A 20,456-nucleotide genomic window follows, 5' to 3' on the forward strand; every position below is an offset into this window, starting at 1 on the left:
GTTGGACAACCTAGATTCTAGGGCTTAGGGTGGACAGGGACATGCATGAAACCGCTATGTCGGAGGAGGAGGGTGATACTTAGACAGTGGAGATGAGTTCCAAACAATAACGAAGTCAAAGGTCAGCACTAAGATAGACCAGATAAACTTCCACCATCCAAAAGCTACATCTGCGGTAATTGCAAGGGCAAGTTACAAGGAGAACATTGGAATAGTGCTGACTCAGGAGCCTTGAGTGCAACGGGGGTAAATTCGAGAACTGCAAGGAGGAAGCATGTAGATAATTTGGGACTCCTCCTGCGAAAAACTAAGAGATTGCATCATTCTTAAACGTAATTTAAAATATATAAATCTTTCAGAATTCCCGATTGGGGACCTTGTGCCTATCCAAGCCTCACTGGAAAGCGCGGGGAGCAATCGAGAGGGACTCGTGGCATCGGGCTACTTCCCAGGAGACAACATCCGGGACCCGCCGGAGTTAACTGCTAGACGCCGCTATTGTGAGAAGAGGGCGTTACCACTTCTCCTCGGCTGCGATCACAACGCCCATCACGAAGTCTGGGGAAGTAGCGACACCAATCGAAGAGTTGAGTACCTTTTTGAGTTTATTCTTAGCAAGAAGTTAGAGATATATAACATAAAGAACACTCCAACATTCGTGACTAGCACTAGACAAAAGGTGCTAGATATATCTCTAGGGAATACTCTGATGAACGGACTGGTCGGGAATTTAAGGATGTCGGATGAACCCTCTATATCTGATCACAGAATAATTCGATATTGATGGCAACTCCAAAATAGCAAGAATAATAAGGAATCCCCAGAGAACGGATTGGGATTGTCTTCTCTAATCTTCTTGTGAGTTACCTTTCACAATACCCTCTTGCATCTGCTATGTTGAATAACTTGAATTTTTTTTTTAAATCTGGCCGGTGGAGAAGACTCACTGGAGCACGAAAACCTCAAAATATTCTGGTCCCACCCAGGTATCTCCTCCTTCCAATAAATTCTCAGGCTCCTCTGCTAACTCCCTCCAACTATCTTGTGATTTATTTATTTATGCCCCTACTTCTCCTTAGTCTATATTCAATCTCCACCCTCCTCTTCGCTCCTACTAGTAGATTCAACTTGCCCTGTATCTCCTACCATTGGCCCCCTTACCCCTCTCCTTGTCGAGTACCTCATGAAGAAATTTGACGCCAATGCCGGTCCTCCCAAACCTCTTTTTGCTTAAAACTAGTCAGTACATTTCTCTTCCCCTCTCCATTATTTTCAAGAAGAACTTCGAAGAGAACCTTTTTCCTAGCCTGTGGAAAGACGCTCTCGCCATCTCCATTCACAAACGTGAGGATCACCCTCTTGGTGAGAATTACCATCCTATTTCGCTCCTCTCTTACAGTTCCAAAATCTTGGAAAGGCGGGTTTGTCCGCCCATTTTGGCCATCTCATAGTAAAAGAGCATCACGGCTTTATTAAGCGTAAGTTCTCTGCTTCCAACTTTCTCGACTTTGTGGCCAAATATCTGTCTTCACAGCAGGAAATGCATAATATCTAAAACTTTCGTTACTGTAAATTACAAAATTCTTCTGTCCAAACCTTGCCTTATCTATCTAACCAATCCTGCCGCGTCTCTTCTAATGGCGTTCCTTCTCCCCCAACTCTGACAGACAAGGCTCTATTTCGGGCCCTTTATTATTTTTATTCTTCATCAATCTCCCTTTCTTCTTTTCCTTATTTATCCCTGTGTCCTGTTCCTATGAACTGCGTCTTCCTTCAATCATACCTAGACATTCTGGTTCACTGGTACTAATAGTTTAGCCCTGAATCCCATTAAGTGTGTTCTACTCGCTTAAATCTTCATTCACCTCCTTTTCCTACTCTCTTGACAGAAATTCCCAATCGGGCTGCAAAATTTTCGGGCCTTATATTTGACTTCTCCACTAACCCTCCTTAGCTCTCTTCAACTCCCTCGTGAGAAGTACTTTTGAGTAATGTTCCCTCTATCTGGTTAGCTTCACGTAACAGTGATTGTCTTGCTCTTGTAAAGATGCAACGTGAATTCATCCATTCCCTTTTGTGGATATTCCAACCGATGTAAAATGAAAAGCCCCCTTTTTTATTTATTTTATTTTTTGACTTTATTTTCTTTTAAACGTTACAAGAAGCGTCCACGGCGTCTTGCGGTAATGGAGGCGAAGATGTTGCGTTGGACTAGTGACGTGACACGTTCTGATCACATCCAAAATGAAGATATCCACGATCGATATGGGGTTGCATCGATCGTGGAAAAACTGCGAGAGAGGCGCAAATGAGAATTGCAAGATTGATCTGAACATCGAAGTCGATGGTTAACGACCAAAAATCCGGCCGAAACAACGGTGGCTTGATACGCTGAATAGAGATTTAGAAGCCTCGCAATTGCATCCAGATCAGGCATTTGATAAAATAAAGTGGCGAAACCCAATACGACGAGCCGACCCCGCTTGTGAACGGGACAAGGGTTAAAGAAAAAGAAAAAGAGGAAACGTCCACCCACGCCGACGGTCTATTCGAAAGTTTTTCTTTCATCCCGACATTTCTCGCTCCGATCTCTATTTTCTGCCTCCGATGTGTCGGCACATCACTATGCCCCAACTGAAACCACGCGGGTTTAGTGAAGCAAATCGTCCACACGATCCCGCCAATGTGCGTCACCAAGCTCTGACGCTTCACGAGCGCTTTTTCGAAGCGGCCGCCGGCTCATCGAAAACCCTCAGACTCGACAAGGACACCCAATTGGGCCCGCCCGGGACGTCGAACTTGAACGAGTGCTCGCCTGGTTCCAGAATTCCAAAGGGGCCCTCGTATGGTCATTACAGCGGCCTCCGAGCAGCGTCCACCAGAAAGAGAACCTGCGAGCACGTCACGAGGTCCCTGGGGGTGTCGACCTCGATTGCCGGGTGTCAGGAAGTTGGAGTCGATCGCAGCTTCGAAAGCGCGTCCCTTAGCCGCCTTACCTTGCTCTGATGTCCAGCACAGGGTCACCGGGGAGGCGCAGATTCTATCAGCCTGGATGGGCGAAATTGTGTATTACCTTTAAATACTTCCCTGCGAAAATCGGCCGGAATGAATGGCCTGGGTTCCGTATCTGAGTTCTCGCAGAGTAAATAAGAGTTTGAGCCAAAAATGGAAAACTCCTTCAATTTGTATTTGGAGTTTGCCTTCAGGCTCTGAAGCTCTACGTCGTCTTTTTGTTCCTCGACCATTGCCGTATATTCGACCGCGACGGAACTTTGACTTCCGAGATTCGAGGCAAAGGGTCTGCAACCACATTGTCTTTTCCAGACACGTGTTGTATATCAGAAGCAAACTGGCTGATATAATTCAAGTGCCGAAGTTGACAAAGAGACGCTTTGTCGCGCTTTCGTCTAAGCATGAAAGTAAGGGACTTGTGGTCCGTGAACACAGGAGACATAACCGCGTTGGTGTTGGATATCAGGAAAACATTCATATTCGTCAACTGAAGCCAAATTAAAAGCGCATGGGTTGAAAAAGATACACTGCATACTACTACATACCTGTTGACCACTTGAACGGAAGTGGAGTGAAAATCCAGGGCCGGGGTAAAAATTATGCGGGCCCATACTGAAAATTACCCGGATTTGGGGTGAAAATTGTAAAGGCAGCCCAATTATCTCTAGTTTTTATTTCCACCCTTCTCTAGTCAGACCTGACAACTTGGCTATGGTTTTCACAACGAAGTACCCAGAGGACACTGAGGATTACTCGACGTAGACAGCGAGCAGAGAATTATTAAGCTGATGATAAGCAAAATTTTGAACGGAATCCTTAGTCTTGTCAGAATGCCAGGGTACAGTATTTATCCGCGCATGTTCGTGGGCCGAAACACCGATAAAGAATTGAGAAAACAAACAAATGCTCAAAAATAAATATAATCCTACACAATGGACGGTGAATCGATATCCCGGCAGTATCCAAAATGAGGGCGCCAATAGGGCTAGTAATCGTTCTCTGTCTCCGCAGAAACATCCGGATATAATTAGTGTCTCTACTGGAGACCTAACATACAGAATTTACAGCGAGAAAAACTAAACAGCTTCTCACACTTAGTTGGGGGTCAACATATCTTAAAACCGGACTTGTACCTAGACGAATATCTCCTAGGTCTAGCGAATGGGATGGGACTATTCCCTTAAACCCTTCGGTAGAGCATACCATGAGCCAATTTTTCACAGTATAGCGCCATAAAAACCAGCTCTACACAAATTATCTATCCATCCGTGAAGGCTGAAGAATAGAGAAATTTCTCATGCTGACTGATAGGAAAAGGTGGGTCATAAAAGCTCAAATAAGGCTTTTAAGGGGCTCCCTAGACCATTAGCTAGAGAAAATCTAGGTGGCGCTCCTGACTATATCAGTCAATGTAAGGATCAGGAAATTCTGAATTTTAAAGGTACATAGCTTAGCATTTTTCTCAGACGTTATTTAAGGTTCCACGGAAAGGTCTGCTTCGAAAAAGAATCTGCGCACTCTCTGTCTGTGGAAGACCTTCTCAGATCCGTTAAAGCCTGCGCCAGAAAGCCAATTGAATCGATATTTCAGGCACCTATTGATTTCTTCTGGGATTATATTGTACCACAATTATTTTTAAACAATTTACAATCCTTTTGCAATTAGCAATCGTTTGTAGTGGAAAAGCTCACTAAAGTTCCCATAAAAATTGTAAATCAGAAATGTTTGTTTTCTGCATTATATGGATTTTATGCATGCATATTACGACTATATTGGAAACATACGAGTATACTGCAGTTTTATGCGTCATTAAATAAATTAACGACAATTAAACTCATGGGCAAGAAAATCTCACTATCTCCAACTGAAATAACTTAGGAGCTAAGTCATATCACCGACAGCTTGCTTACCCTTAGCCCGCTAAAAAACAGTCATACAAATAGTTTTACTCGCCGGATTATGGTTTTTATATGATCATTCCATGACATTTTATAACCTTCAAATGTGAAAATCCTACTTACCCTATCCCATGCAAGGGAAGCCACTCCAAGCCCAAACTCAAGTATTCACTGCATAACTTTCTTGAGGCAAACCCATAAAATTACAGCCCTCCGTCGTCAGGGTCATAAAATTTCAAGGAATCAATGTCTATTAAAATCCGATTGTTGAAGAATTAATGGCCGAAAGTCACTCGCCTGTAGCCGCTTAGGAGTAGGCCTATTTACAATTTGTTCTTCCTGTGAGGAACGGGGAAGTTTTAAGCGCTATCTTCCATAACGTGTGGCTAGGAGTCAATAAGCCGAGGGTGTCATTCAAGGCCAGTATCTTGCACTTGAAGATGGCAATTTAAAGCCGAACGTATTTAAAATTTTGTAGGCCATAAATTATGTTTTATTTGATTGTGGTTTGTTGGTAAATATAAAAGCGGGAAGTGAAGGAGTTCGTTCCTTATTAGCCTTTAATGGGGCGACGCTTATTAGTTAATTGATATATGGGCCGCAGTTGAAGAAATTGTGTTAGGACAAATTCTTATCGTTGGCTGTCAATTGCTGATGCAAGGAGAGCCTACAAATTGCTTTTAATTGTATTAGATATTTAGATAAGGGTGGCGTTCCCAGTTACTGAGTTATTTTGTATAGAAACATGACATATGTATATCGGAAGCTTACACAATTCACAGACGAACTTCTAAGACTTGCTTCAGATGCTTCAAAATATTCACGCTTGAATGAAGAATCTGCCAAGAAAGTTAATACGAAAATTTGGAAGCTTAAATCGTCGTAGTCCCCTATGAGTTGCTGAAACTATCCCAAGAAATCGTTATGCACAAGAAATGATCAAGATAAGTCAAAAGGGATCAGAATTGAATATAAAGAATTATCCAAGTATTGAGATCAAAAGCAGGGAAAATATTTCTGCAAAAGGCAGGCGGTCAAAGGGTAGTATAGGTCCCAGAACGAAACGTAGATTGGTACCCATGATGGGCCATAAAACCTGGGAAATGTCTACTGAACCAGTACCATCGTTTCCTTTGAAAGTTGTACTTTTAGTCCTTTTTCCTGCTCCGCTAGTGTGCCACAAGGAACTATTCCAGGATCCCTTTTATTTTAATTCTTTATTATACGCCGATGACCTCAATTGTTTTCCTCAGTTTCGTCCCCAATCGATTATGTTTTCCTGCAGATAAATCTGGATACTTTAGTCCATTGGTGCACAGTTATTAAGTTGGCTCTTAATGTCAGCAAATGACACTCGATGTGTTCCACGCTTAAATCCTCTCCCACCTCCGTCTCTTACTCTTTTGGTGGTTGCTCTCTGTCCTATTTGAACTTTATCCTCGACCTGGGCGTAAACTTCGACGACAAACTCCATTTTGACAGCAACTACTTTGATATTACCAACCATGCTTCCAAAATATCAGGTTTAATCTTGCGTTCCTGTACTGATTTCACCTTGGTCCAACCCTCCTTAATACTTTGTAAAACCCTCGTGAAAAGTATCCTTGAGTATGGTTCTATGATTTGGTCCTCCTTCCGTAATTGTGATTGTCTTGCCCTAGAGAAGATGCAACGTAAATTCATCCGCTCGCTTTTCTTCAAGATGGACCTCCCTTGTGTTGAATATCCCGTCCGTCTCCCTAAATTTTGTCTCCCTTACCTCCAACAACGTTGAATCTTCCTCGATCTTTGCACCCTCTTCAAACTCTCTACCGTCCTAATGAACTGCTCCGCCTCTGCTGATATCCTTCTTCGTAACGCGTTATACAACACCGTTAACGCTGATATTTTTGGTGTGCCCTCCGCGGAGCTCGAAGTCTATTTCCATTCCTCGACCCCGAGACTATGTCGGATTTATAATGCACTACAGCTTGGTACCGTGGACTCTTTTTCGCACTTTAGTTGTAAGTGTAAACTACGATCTTTACTTTTCCTCCTTCTGAGGGCAATATGTAATTGGATTTTTTTCTGTTTATTGCCCGTTTAATAAATAAATAAATAAACTCTACTACCAAACCCAAATCTTAACTTCTACGTGGTGACCGTTGAGAGTTCATTCTCAATGAAAAACTGCAGACGGGGAAGACGTGTCTCCCGCGCATAAAAACGGGACCAATTGTAACAACTGGTTCTCCCAATTGGGGGATGGGTAGGGCTGACAACCCTACACGGAAAACTAAGAAACGAAGCCACGAAAGAAGGAACGACGAACCTGTCAACCAAAACGATGTGCGCATTTTCTCATGGAACATACGGTCCCAGTATAAATCGAATGCTGCCCAGTAGCAAGCCTGTCCCAATATAGGGCTGAAGTAACATCATTGCCAAAGATGCACTGGATATGGATCGGCTCAATTTCCTGTAGGAGAACCACTACGCCGTATATTATAGTAGCCATTCAGTAAACCATGTGATCGGAGTAGGCGTCTTAGTGAGCCAAAAAATGAAACTTGACGTTTTTACGTTTGAAAACATAAGCGAAACGCCATACACTCTGCGTTTGCGAGGCAAATTTCAAAATATAAGCATCATTAACTTGCATGCCCCTACATAGGAGACCCCAGAGCCGGTGAAGGATATCTTATATTATACGAAATCATACTCAGAGATTTGAACAGCCGAGTAGGGACGAAGCCCGAGTTCAGGCGATAATTCTGCTCCCATAACTTGCAATATCACACGGAATGGTTGTTGGAAGTACCTGGTTTGCGCGGAAAGTGGTCCACAAAAATACATAAGCCTCTCCAGACGGGACCACTTTCAACCAAATGGACCACGTGTTGATTGACCGCCGCCACCTCTCAGCCTTGATCAATCATCATCATCAACTGCGCAACTACGGGCATCCGGTCTAGGCCTGCCTTAATAAGGAGCTCCAAACATCCTGGTTCTGCGCCGAGGTCCACCAATTCGATATCCCTAAAAGTTGTCTGCCGTCCTGGCCTACGCCATCGCTCCATCTCAGGCAGGGTCTGCCTCGTCTTCTTTTTCTTTACGGGCTGGATCATCCTCAGCCTTGATGAATGCCAGAACATATTGGGGGGCCAATTTAGACTTAGATCACTATCTCGTTGACATTGTACTCCCAGCTCGAATAACAACACCGCCTACAATCCCCTCCGATAACCAGGTTGGAGATAGCGCTGAAGCCATCCACAACACAGCCCTCCTTAATACCTCTAAAAGGAAATGGATGCCGTAATAACACTCAATGGGGGACCTACTGTGTATATCGGCTAGCAATTCATAGTGGCCCAGGAAATGGGTACACTGATGTCCGCAATATTAAAGTGCCAAGAAAATACTCGTTTACCTGCCTATAGCAATACGTGCTTATCGACGATCCGATCGCCCATTTCGGGAGGCAAAACACTGACTGAGACCCCGAATCCGCACATGCCGGGATAGCCTATGTGCTCTCCGGGAGCCTCTGCAGCTACAAAGGCTATAGTAGCTCGGTCTGACTTCGTCATCTCCCAACTACTTTATTTCGCGTAACAGTTGGCTTGGCGCACGGTCACCTAGTATTAGCTCTTTTAGTAAATGGTTAAATTTAGCCGTCTCATTTACTGACTGGCATCTTATGAACTGTTCTTTTAATTGCCTATAAGAACAGTCCTCGAGGACTTCGAAGACAAGCTCAACTGCTTCCGCGTCCGGCCCGACCAGCGCGTAATTGAAGCGACCACTTTGACTTCGGCCAAAGCGAATTGGGCCTCGAGTTGAAGGAACCATGCGCCTGTATGGCCACGGTAGTTATCTCTATTCCGGTGGGGGGACTTGTTTCTATTCCGGTGGACATTGTGAACGGAAGCAAACAACCCACAAGAGAAAAAACACGGAAGCCGAATGAATAGAGAAACGAGCAGAAAGAAAGAGCGAAGAAGGAAATGGTCCTGTGCCGTCTTTTTCAGCGTTCTTCTCTTTTATGTTTTTGCTAAAGAGAAAGAGGTAGCACCGACTCTTGCAGTCTGACGAGCTTTAGTTTATCTAATTAATAAACAACTTTAAATTAAAATAATTAATTAAACAACTTTAAATTATGCCTAAATTAATGCTTGCTCCGGATAATTTTCCATAGATGTTGACTGCCCTATGAAAACCACGGCGATGTCGACGATGCTGCTACTGTGGCTTATTGCTGAAATTGCGGGAACTTCTTCGAAGTGTATCTGTTTTTCACTTTTTTCTGTCTCTCCCTTCCTATATGCGCTAGGCTCTTGAAACAATAACGTGCCAACGAGATTGCCAAAATTAACAGATGACGGTGACCGCCAACAGGACACCAATTCCTGAGCCGATAGCTCCTAAGAAATTAGCTAATGCGGATAGCGCAGCGATACACAAACCACCAAAGGTAGCTACTGTTGGAATGTATAGGTTTAATGCTTGAATCATTGAATTTTCACGATGTCCTCGCATGACCATGTGTCGTTCTTTGAATTGTTTAGCGGCATCCTTCGCTGAGTTGCCTTCAGTTTACTTTTCTGAAACTTCGATCTGCCACTGAAGTCACTTCCTCGCAAAATCACTCACACCGCCTGCTTAATTCCAAAACTTCTCTCTCCCTGCCGAGTCAACGCTATTGATCACAAGGACATTCTGCAGAATGTCCATTTTTCACTGTAAAAGAATTGAAGCAAGCGGTTTTGTCCACAACGGGGAAACTGCCATAAGCCGGACTAGCGGATTCAAGGCTTGTCTGAAATTGGGTGTTTTCCCTTCCCGCTTAATAGTTGCAATCTCGTGCTGATAGAGAAATGCAGGAAGGGGAAGCTGACATGATGGTGGCACCTTGATGCAATAGGCGAATGCTCTGAAGCCTATGAGGACAATCAGACCTGAGTCTGCAAGGTACTCATCTGAAATGGCTCTAGCATTCATGGTATCATGTGGGCATGTGTTTCAGGAGAATTCCTGGGGGATGTGTTCTCGCCCCGGTTATTTGCGATTGACCGCTTTGTGGGAGTTTCATGGGGATTGTGGTTGTGCCCATATCACCGGCAGGGCTTCTTGTGGACTCTAGTGTTGAGTCGCATTTTACAACTCCAGGGTCGTACTGTTTAGTTTCGGCGGAGGCGCTAGATAGGCCTCGCATTCACTGCTATGAATGCTGAGTTTGCGCTCAGTATAAACTGGAGCCAATGTGCCAATCAGATTGTGGTCTCCAAATAAATCTGTGTCCGAAGAGGACGGTGGGGTTAGATCGATACAGTACCTTGAATCACCAGAACTTGGCTGTTGCAATTCGGGCTATCGGTGAAGCAGTTCGATCTTAGAGCAAAAGGATTCATAATTAAAGCGACTGAAGGATTGATCCAAAAACCCAGTCGCCAGTTCCGTGCCTGCGTACCTCCTATGGTTATATACCTAATGGACAACTGTTTTCGTTTTTTTTTTGTTGGGCTTAGCTGGAACTTTTAGTACTAAATATTCACGATAAATGTAGTTAGCGTATAACTTTTGAAGCACCCTAAGTATACAAGGTACACCTTAACATGTAGAGAATTGCGAAAACCTATTGACTCTTAAGAAAAATCTGCATGCGCTAATACTGAAGATCAGGGTCAGTGCTCTTGCTGATGAGGACTCTCAACTAAGAAATTATTTTTTTCCACAGTTCCTACCGTTTTTACAAGATAGCCTGATTTTTGGTCTGCTGCTCCTATTTAAAACATCCCACATTGGGCGCCAATTAATAAATGTGTAAGCACCAAAATAAATTATTGAATTAAGCCTTTTGAAGAACATTATTCTCTCTCTCTCTCTCGATCTCGCTGTCCCGGTTTCAAGCCCCAGTACGTCATGGATGTTTATGTTCATCTCTGTGGTGAACTGCTGCTATAGGCTTATCAATGCGGGGCGTTAAGTGTTGCGGTAAGGGAACTGAAGTACAATCTTATTGAAAATGAGATAGAAAGAAATATCAATTCGAAATAGACTGGAGAGACACCCTATACTCCACAAAGGAATGAACAGGAGGTATATATCTCAATAAGTCACAAGCTACAGAAAGAACTCCACACAGAATAAGGCGAGATAGGCTTAAACAACTTACTCCTCGCCGGGGTCACTTACCCTTGGGTCTATTTATAGGAATATCTATAAGACTGTGGAATAGTTTGTAAGTACTTTTACGGTATGTCTCTCATTGTGATGAATTGTCGCATTAATTATTATTCAATATTATAATCATAGCAAATATGGAACTCATGACGCTCCAAAATGATTTCGCTCCTTTTTGAAATTTCCGCTGTGTAACTACTCGACAATTATTCTTAATCAAATATTCCGTGCATTGTTACGAGTTTAATAAATCCCACAAACGAGTAAAATGATAAAAAGATAGTTGTTAGGGGCTCGTATAACGTATCGTTTTCATCTCCATAGCGCGGATTGCATCCAAAGTGCTTTATCATGTTTTAGGAATAGTTCCCCACTTATATGCGTTTGAATACTAAAATATAGACTGACATAAGAAGACCAATTTATGATGAAATTATATTAGATACTATTTCTCCTACGTCATTTTCAAAATGAAAGATTTCACCATATCTGTTGGCATCAACTTCGTGCAATCAGACTGTGTAGTCTTGCCAAGTTTGGTGTTAGTAAATGAACATTTTCGCCCCTCACCCCTTTTTGAAAGATAAATATTTTAAAATGTGTAATCACACCAACTTTAGATAAATATTAACGTATGTATGTATTTATACAGAGATTAGTACGTTCAACCATATATTGACATACTATGCGCCTGCGTCCCAGCAAAATCAGTATTCCGTCAATTGAGGCGTTGATTTGAGTTTGTTCGTACGCGAGCTGAATCTCAAATAACTGCCAATAAATGTGTGACGTTTAATCGCAGACACAATTTACAGATATTTCATTGCTGGTCGCAATACTGTTCAGATTCATTCCAAAAATAATTGGCGGTTCATAATTAAGTTTTGAGATACGGGGGCTACCTTGGATGGGATGATAACATGTTTCAATGGAAGATGAAATGCTTTTTGTGCCCACTCATCGTTAGAAAACAAGTTTCCTTCCGGGAGTTATTAATATGAAAATGTGATTGGATCTTTATTAATGAAGATCTGCTATAATAAGGTCGAGCTTGATAACTTTTTTTATTAACTTTTCACTCCATTTGATTAATGGGAAGTAATTACAGACTGTTCGGATAGATAACTTTGGTTGAATTTCCTGTGAGAGGCGGGTTGCTGTATAGCTTGAGATACATGTCACCTGGCACCTGCTACTACATTTGTTACTTTAACAGAGCACCAGAAGGGGAATAATTTATAACTTTCATAAAATAAATTGCAGGGTTAGAACTTATAATACGTAAACTGTCTGATCAATTTCCCACCTAACAGAGAAGGGTGATATTTTTCCTTAAAATGCATTTGAATTGTTATGCATAATTTCCTTTTAAGCCTTTTTCACTTCACCCCGCGATGCTTCAATCGTATAAATCCGTCTAAATAGCACTGGGTGTCCTTTTCATCAAAATAGTCATCTACGAAATCATCGATCACCACGTCATTCGAAGACAATCTCTCTCCTCAAATGGCAACTTTTAACTTAGGGAACCTTTTGTTCCAAATGGGCGCTAGACTTAGAGATCGAAAAGGAGGGAGAAGCAATTCAAACCAGTTGTAGGTTTTAGGTAAGGTGTAAGAACGATATAGTCGACTAGGAAAATTCCATGGCTATTCAAGAAAATGGGTCATACCACTTTCTTAGCTGAAGAAACAGCTTTTGCCTTTTTTGGGAGTCGATTCCTCCTTTGCATTCAAACCATTTCTAAAGAATCTACAGTTCAGGGATGTATCCAAGTTGAGTCTTTAGCCTCTATTGAACATGCTGTGGGCAGTGGTTGCCAAATCTGGCGGCATGGCCCCCTATAGGCCAGTACCCCGTGTAGATCGCCATAATCTGGTACGCATTTGCGGGCGTCAGGCTCAGAAGCTCTTGGCCAAATCCTCATTGACCTGGCGCATGTGGTGAAACTTCGCCATCTGAAGAAAGCTGAAAAAGCATACGACTCGGCTCCACTGTGTTTTCGAGAAAATCCCGCGTCGTCCCCACAGACAGTCTTTGCTTCGACGGTGAAGAATACTATCTCATAGCCTTGCAACACATCGCCGTCTTCCACGCTGCCCTGGTTGGAATGTTCTCAGCAAATTTCCTCGTGAAACTCGTCTTGCGTGTGGCGTAGTTCGTTGGGAATACCCAGAATTCGCGAAGTAAAACTTCTAAGGTACCACTTCTTACTCAGCGCCTGCCACCAAACAATAGAACTATACGTTAGGATGGGATGAACCACTGCTATATACAGCCAGAGGGCCATGCTTGGCCAAAGACCCCATTTCTGCACAAAGGCCCAGTCAGTTCTCCATGTTCATTAGGATCAAGAGTTACACCCAAATACTTTACATTGGAGGAAATGGCCAACCTCTGTTCCTGTTCCCTGACACCGATAATACCAAGTCATTGTTATACGTCACCATCTACAATTAATGAATTATCCTGATTATTAGCATGGAGGCTATCTATTGCGTCAGACAACCCTCCAATCCTATTTCGATTCGAGTTTCCTTGATGCCTTGGGACTAACGTTGATGAATGCTCCCTCTATATCGAATAGGGCAGCAAAGGTATATTGCTTGTAGTATAGCGATCACTCAGCCGTGATGATTATATTATGAAGGCCCGGGACCGGGAGATGGGAGATGGACTCCTTTGTTCCTTGGTCACAATCTTACCGAGTCTCGTAGAGTCACTGGTATTTTCAACGTTCTGACAATAGTCCAACCAGGACCACTTTTTTACAGTCTCGATGACCAATTTGTACTAATAATAACCAATTTGTAAAAATAATAGTTATCACTTGATTTTTTAGTTGTCATAAGCACGCCAATCTCTTGGCCAGATATAGCTGAAGCGAGATCTTCTAGTCCCTTCGAAAGGTAATTGATTTGACTGACAGTTGGTGCCTCAGGCATGGACTTTCAATAAATCAAAATAAAGCCATAATGAAGCTGAAGCTGAACGGATCTTTGCCTTTTAGAGATGCAGAGTACAACTCATCAACTCTCAGAAGAAGTGAAATATCTGGGAGGTATTCTAGACAAGAAGCTTCTTTTGAGGTGGGTGTAGAGGGAAATGAAATCTCGGATGCTTTAGCAAGAGAGGGTTCAATTTCCCCTATGCCGGGACCGAAACCAGCAAATGAGGTATCAGTAGCATTTCCTAATGCTACTATTACAAACTGGGGAAAAGCTTCCTATAATAGCAGATGGCAGAGCTTTAATGCTGCTAAACATACCAAGCTTTTTCTGTCAAAATGAACATACTGCAAAGTTTATCCTGTCGAAAACAAGGAAGACTTACAGGAGTATTGTGGGCATTTTTACTGGCTATAATTCACTACCGGGGTATATGTTCAGAATTGGGATTCCTCAAGATGTCCATCCTGTATTAAAGAAGCGGGATCTACGGAGCATTTTCTATGTGAGTGCCACACTTATGGACACATCATACATCACATTTTTGGTGCTGGTGTACTCCAACTCCAGCGGGTAGCATCATATCGACTAACGGGGATCCTTCAATACATAAACGAAGCTATCAGTGGTCACTCCGAGGGACCCAATTAGCGTTGTAGAGAGTCGTTTCGATTCCACAAAATCTTGAGACTGTGACTGCTGGTACGAGAACACGGAAGCAGAGTCCAGCCGGCTTACATCTTCAAAGCCAGCCCGTAGTATTCGTGCAGGAAAGCAGCTCTCCCACCCTGCAGCTAGAAATTTCTCTGAGGTCCCCAAAGAATGGTTTACCCAGTGCCCATAACCTGAATCTAGCTAGAACTGTGTGATCAAAAAGGAAGAGCCTGAGGGTTTCCCAATCTTCTCCGTTAGACGGGAGAATCGAGTATAATGGACCATTAGGGTTTGAGTGCTTTGCCTCTCCCCCACCCCATGCACACACATATTCACACTTTATTTGATTTACTTCATAATACTACACACTCTTGGATGACAATACTGTCCAACACGTCCGTTAATTAGTTTGGTGTATAACTTCGGGTCAAACGTGAAATAACGGCCAAGCTTCCAAAATATCGTTCACTTGGGATCTTATCAGCGCTGGGTGATCCAACAGGTGGGGCGGCCTTGTGGGCATGCGGGATCCAAACCATACAGGAATGCATCAGGGAATCTACAAGTGGGTTCGTATGGGCAAAAATAGACACCATATACGACGACAGGTGCTATGCTCCTCCAAGCATGACTTTGGCCGAATTCGAAAACATGCTGGACAGATTGGTTCTAAATACAAAAGGATGATAACCAAAAGTCATCGCCGGTGATTGCAATGCATGGGCCACAGAATGGGAAGTTCACTGACGAATTCAAGAGGGCGTTGTCTCTTGGAGAGCGTTGGCTATTAGAGATCATATTGGCTAAAAATCGTCAGGTTAATACTTACCAGAAAGGGGGGGGTCCGGTTCGGTTGTGGATCTGACTTTTGTTAGTCCTTCGCTAGCTCGCGATATGTCCTGGAACGTCAGTGAATAGTACACCCATAGTGATCACCAGGCAATACTCTTTGAACTGAAAAGGAAGTCAAACGGTTGGAAATGGTTGCGCGTCCAAAAATGAGGAGAACATCAGGTTGGTCTGCGAAAGCAGTTGACGAGCAAACTTTCATAGATGTGTGGTTGGAGCAGGACACTATACAAGCTACACCATCGAAAAGAGCCCTCGATATCACGAAGTGTATTGCGAAGGCATGCGACTTATCGATGCTGAGACGTTGTACTTAAGCCAGTAGAAGGCCCAACTGCTGGTGAAATAGTGAATTGTCAGATCTTCGGCCTCTGCACAGAGGCCGGTATAGACCCATGAGGAAGCGCCTACCGAGTTGTGATGGAGAGATTTAGAGTTTAGGCAGCTCCAAAAATTACATGTCTCGAACTCCTACTGAAAATTATTCAAGGATTATTCCCTCAGGAGAACACAAGGGGTTACAGTCTACATACATCTTTAGATGTGACTGTAATGTCCCCAGTAATGAAGGAAGAAGTACTAAAGATTTGCGGTAGGCTGGGAGACAACAAAACGCCCGGCCTCGACGGCATACCAAACAAAGCCCTTAAACTGGCCGTCAAGTCGAGGCCAGACATATTCGTAGAGTTATTTGAAGCATGCTTGGCAGATGGCATCTTTCCTAAGAAATAGAAAAAACAAAGGATGGTGTTGTTGCCTAAAGCCTCCTAGTTAACCATCTCCTTATAGGCCTATATATCTATTGTTGGAGAGAATAATCTATAACAAATTTGCTCCCGGTTGTAGAAAGTCTGGGAAAATTATCAGGCCAAAAATTCGGCTTCCATACGCCCAAATCAACGGTTGACACCATCAAACTGGTCACTGGTTTAGCAGAAAATGCGATACATGGAACGGGTGGCACTAGCAAGTATTGTGCTTTGATCACCCTTGACGTGCAAAATGCGTTCAACTCTGCCAGTTAGAAACTTATAAGGAGGTCATTGGCGGCGATTGGTGTACGAAGTTACTTAACTACGCTAGTCGACAGGTACTAAACAGATAGGAGGCTCAGGTACGACACAGATAATGGAACCAAAGAATACATTGTCTCCGCGGGTTGTCCACAGGGCTCTGTGCTGGGACTGCTATTGTGGAACATCATGTATAATGATGTCCTACGCGTCTCAGTTGCAAGCGAGATTACAACAGTGGGCTGATGACATAGCGATGATTGTTATTGCGAAAGATCTGGCGAATATGGAGTTGTATTCATCCGAAGTAATCACTGCTATAAAATAGTGGCTGAACTCTCCACTCGCGGAGGATAAAAGAGAGGCCGTGCTTATCACAAAGCGGCGTAAGGAGGCCACTGTCCGTATGAAAATGGGGATTCATATTATCACTTCAAAACCAGCAATTAAATACCTTGGAGTGGTGATAGATGCGAAGCTGAATTTCAAGCAGCACTTACAAAATGTTTGCACCAAGACGTCCAATGTTAGCATGGCAAGGATGATGCCAAATGTTGGAGGCCCGCAATGCATCCGTAGACTGCTTATGGCTATAGTGGTGAGTTCTATGTTTTACCCAGCGCCAATTTGTGCAACTGCATTGCAAACCCCATGCAATGCTTAAAAGATGAGCGCCGTGTATAGACAGAGCGCCCTAAGAGTGTGCTGTGATTATAGAGCCATCTCAAATGAAGCGCCGATGGGATGGCACGTATCTATGATGGACCTGATCCTTCCTCTGATCGGCAAATGAAAAACACCGAAAGGGAGGAATCCTTAAGCAGGTGGCAGCAACGTTGGGAACAGGCAAAAAAGAGTCGATGGATCCACAGATTGATTCCCAGCATCAAGGTGTGGATGCAGAAAATGCATGGTGAGATAAACTATGATCTCTAGTATTTTTCCCCGGGACACGGTAGTCACCGTAAATACCTCTATAAGTCTAAACTGGGCAGCTCACTCAACTGTCCGAGCTGCGATGGTATTCCGGAGGGTACGGAGCATGTTTTCTTCTATTGTCCTAGATTCGCTGAGGAAAGGCAGAGTCTAGAGGAGACATTGGGAGGAACGCTAACACCGGAAAATATAATTGGAAAAATGCTTGCATGCCAGGAGAGCTGTCCACTTCGCGACGAAATATTTTAGGGTGATTCCGCGGGGAAGAGAACAGGAGTTAGGGGCTGGTTTTAGTAGGTAAGAATCCCACACGCTGAAACATGTGTACCAGGGTCTTTGGAAGATTTCCACCTCCGGAAAAAAAGATCTGGGTGATAAACTAGCAACGCGCACACTCTACATTACTGGAGGCAAAGAGTCGTCCTCTATATATCGAGTACACTATCAATATTGGCTCAGCCCTAGCCATTAGTCCACTTGGGGTCTTCTCAGACCTAGGGAACAACCTTGGTCAAATATACGATGTCAAGAAAATAGTCCAATCTTCAGGGGCACTGCAACCTTAATGTCCTAATCCGTCAGGACCATTTTGAGCAGATCGTGAATAAGATGCTGATCGATATTTTAACTAATATGCTGTACTATGAACTTTAGCATGCCAGAATAGATCGAGGGAAACATCGAAAAGGAGAATGGCTGAGTAGATAATAGCTTTGATGAAACTATTATAGTTTGGCCTAAAAGCTACTCCTAATTATTAAATATTGGACGGAGAAAGATAATTTCTTTAGTGACGAATAGCTGATAACCAGATGCATGATAAAATACAACGGAAACTTCCTTGACAACAATTTTAAAAGGAATTAAAAGGCTTGTGATGGTTTTTATTTGATAAATACCGATATTTCGGGAGCAATTTGTTCCCTTCTTCATTGCCGGGTGTCAACACTAACGACGGAGACGGCCTTGCGTTTCAATCCTTTACTCCTTTCGCTAAAAACACCACAAACATATGAACATTCACTAAAATCCTAAAAGGTTACCTGAAAGGACATTGCAAAAGATACACTAAACCAATCCCGCATCTTCATGAAACATACGTTCTTACTTTGATGTGTTGAAACTACGCATATTGGAGGAACTCCAAATGCAATTTGTTTCCATCTAATAGAAAGCAATCAATCTATCAAAATTTAATTTAATGCGTTTAAAATGTTGATGCAGTATGAATTGTGGTTCCCAAAACTTTTATTAGAGCTGTCACCATTCGAATCTGTACATAAATAAGCAGTTGTGCGCGGTCGCATCTAGATTGGCAATTTTCCAAACGATTTATTGACCCGTGTTGTCCCCTGCCCCATCCGAAAACTTGACTCTACCACTCAGAGCAATTAAAGTGCTACAAAAAATCATGAATCTGAATTAACTTTTCTCAGCATCTGAAACTTTCAAGTGTGCGAAGATGACTTGCAAGAATCTTTGGTTTCATCGCTCTACCCTTTGTCTAGATGAGAAAAAAATCTGAAAAGCTTTGATATCAACATTCTATAAAAAGAGCGAAAAAGCAACACGCTCCAACGAACGTTCAGCAATTATAGTTTCGCCAACCACAAAACTGATGGGTTCTAGTGAGCAATGGCTAGCGAACTCAGATTCCTACAACAAATAGCGATTTTGTAGGAAACTCGTTGAAATTTTTTGCTGGACTAATAAGCAACTGATTATGGGTAGTTGGTAGGCTAACGGGGCGCCTACTTGCTAAGTAAGTTTAAGGTCAAGACCACACCAGCTGAGGAGCACCGCATCTGGCGTAATCTCTGAGCTCTTATGCAACTTTCGCAACATTTTCCGATCCAATCAACTAATTCATAAATAACTGGGGAACTTACCAACAATTTGCCTAAGGTCGTTTGACAACAACGTAACAGTAAAACCAAAAACAGTAGCAATGCAACAAGTTCCACTGATAGCGCGTACACTGGCGACAATTCACTTTTGATATCAAACACTTATGCGTCTATGCATTTTGTTATCTTCCTTATCTGGACTTAGCAAGAAGCTTAGATAGTATCGGACTATTTCGAGTAATCACTTGGACCGTGTCAAGAGAAAAAAATCGCGAACTTTGCCAATAACCACTTTAGTCCACTTGGGATTCCCTTATCGCACTATTACCGTAAATAGACACAAGCGACTTGCGCAAGACCACGTTGGGCGCACTTTCGAGTTTTTAGACAACGACCGGCCGCAAGAGGACAAAGATACTTTCCGAGAATCTCGAAAGACAGATAATAAGCTGTTCACGCGCAGTCGGCAACAGATGTTTCCCCGGCACTCAGGAAAGAGACACAAATTAAAACTTGCGGTTCACCAGAAAACGTGAGACGCGATCACAGGTACTCTTATCACGACAGGTGATTGACGAATTCCACGCAACTTTCATCTAAATCGTCTTAATAGTATCTTATCGATGAGAGTTACAAGGCACCCGTAAATTGGAAAAATCGATCCACACGCCAGCGCAGTATCTGGTGAACTGAGGACTAGCCGGTCCGGACAGGGAGACTTGTACGTAGAGCTCCGTGTACTGTTGTCCGCGGCTTAGTCAATGCTAACTTGGTGTTCTGTAAAGATTGACTCAGTTCTAGATCTGGTCGTCGATTCTCCCGATTCAAGCCATTGCAACTAGCATATTGGGTACACAATTAAGTTTCGAGGGATTTTCCGCAGATGTAATTAAATATCAGTAATAGTGAGGAGATGGATTGGAGATGTCGCCATATTTTTGTAGTAGAGCGAAGCTGTCGGATTCAATGTATGGCATGTGGGCCTTGTGGCTATGAGTTCCACATTTATTTAAGTCCGACAAAAGATTTAAACAGAATTTTTTCATTCAATATTTAAGAAATACTGAGACAAATATAAATTAAATTCAATTGGCTTAAGATTAGAAGGATTCGATCCCCAACGTCGTCCGTTAA

The 20,456-nt window shown here is 42.9% G+C and overlaps 1 protein-coding gene across 2 annotated transcripts in view; it reads right to left on the reverse strand.

The window, feature by feature from the left end:
* The window catches only part of LOC119658567 (multidrug resistance-associated protein 4-like), a 95,161-nt gene extending 75,085 nt beyond the window's left edge, over positions 1-20,076 (reverse strand). For both annotated transcript variants that reach the window (XM_038066012.1, XM_038066011.1), the window contains exon 1: positions 19,365-20,076. The gene's annotated coding sequence lies outside the window, so the exon portion shown is untranslated. The remainder of the gene's footprint in view (positions 1-19,364) is intronic.
* Between the last annotated feature and the right edge of the window lie 380 nt (positions 20,077-20,456).

This window comes from Hermetia illucens, chromosome 6 (assembly GCF_905115235.1).
Source record: "Hermetia illucens chromosome 6, iHerIll2.2.curated.20191125, whole genome shotgun sequence".
In the NCBI taxonomy this organism is placed as follows: Eukaryota; Metazoa; Arthropoda; class Insecta; order Diptera; family Stratiomyidae; genus Hermetia; species Hermetia illucens.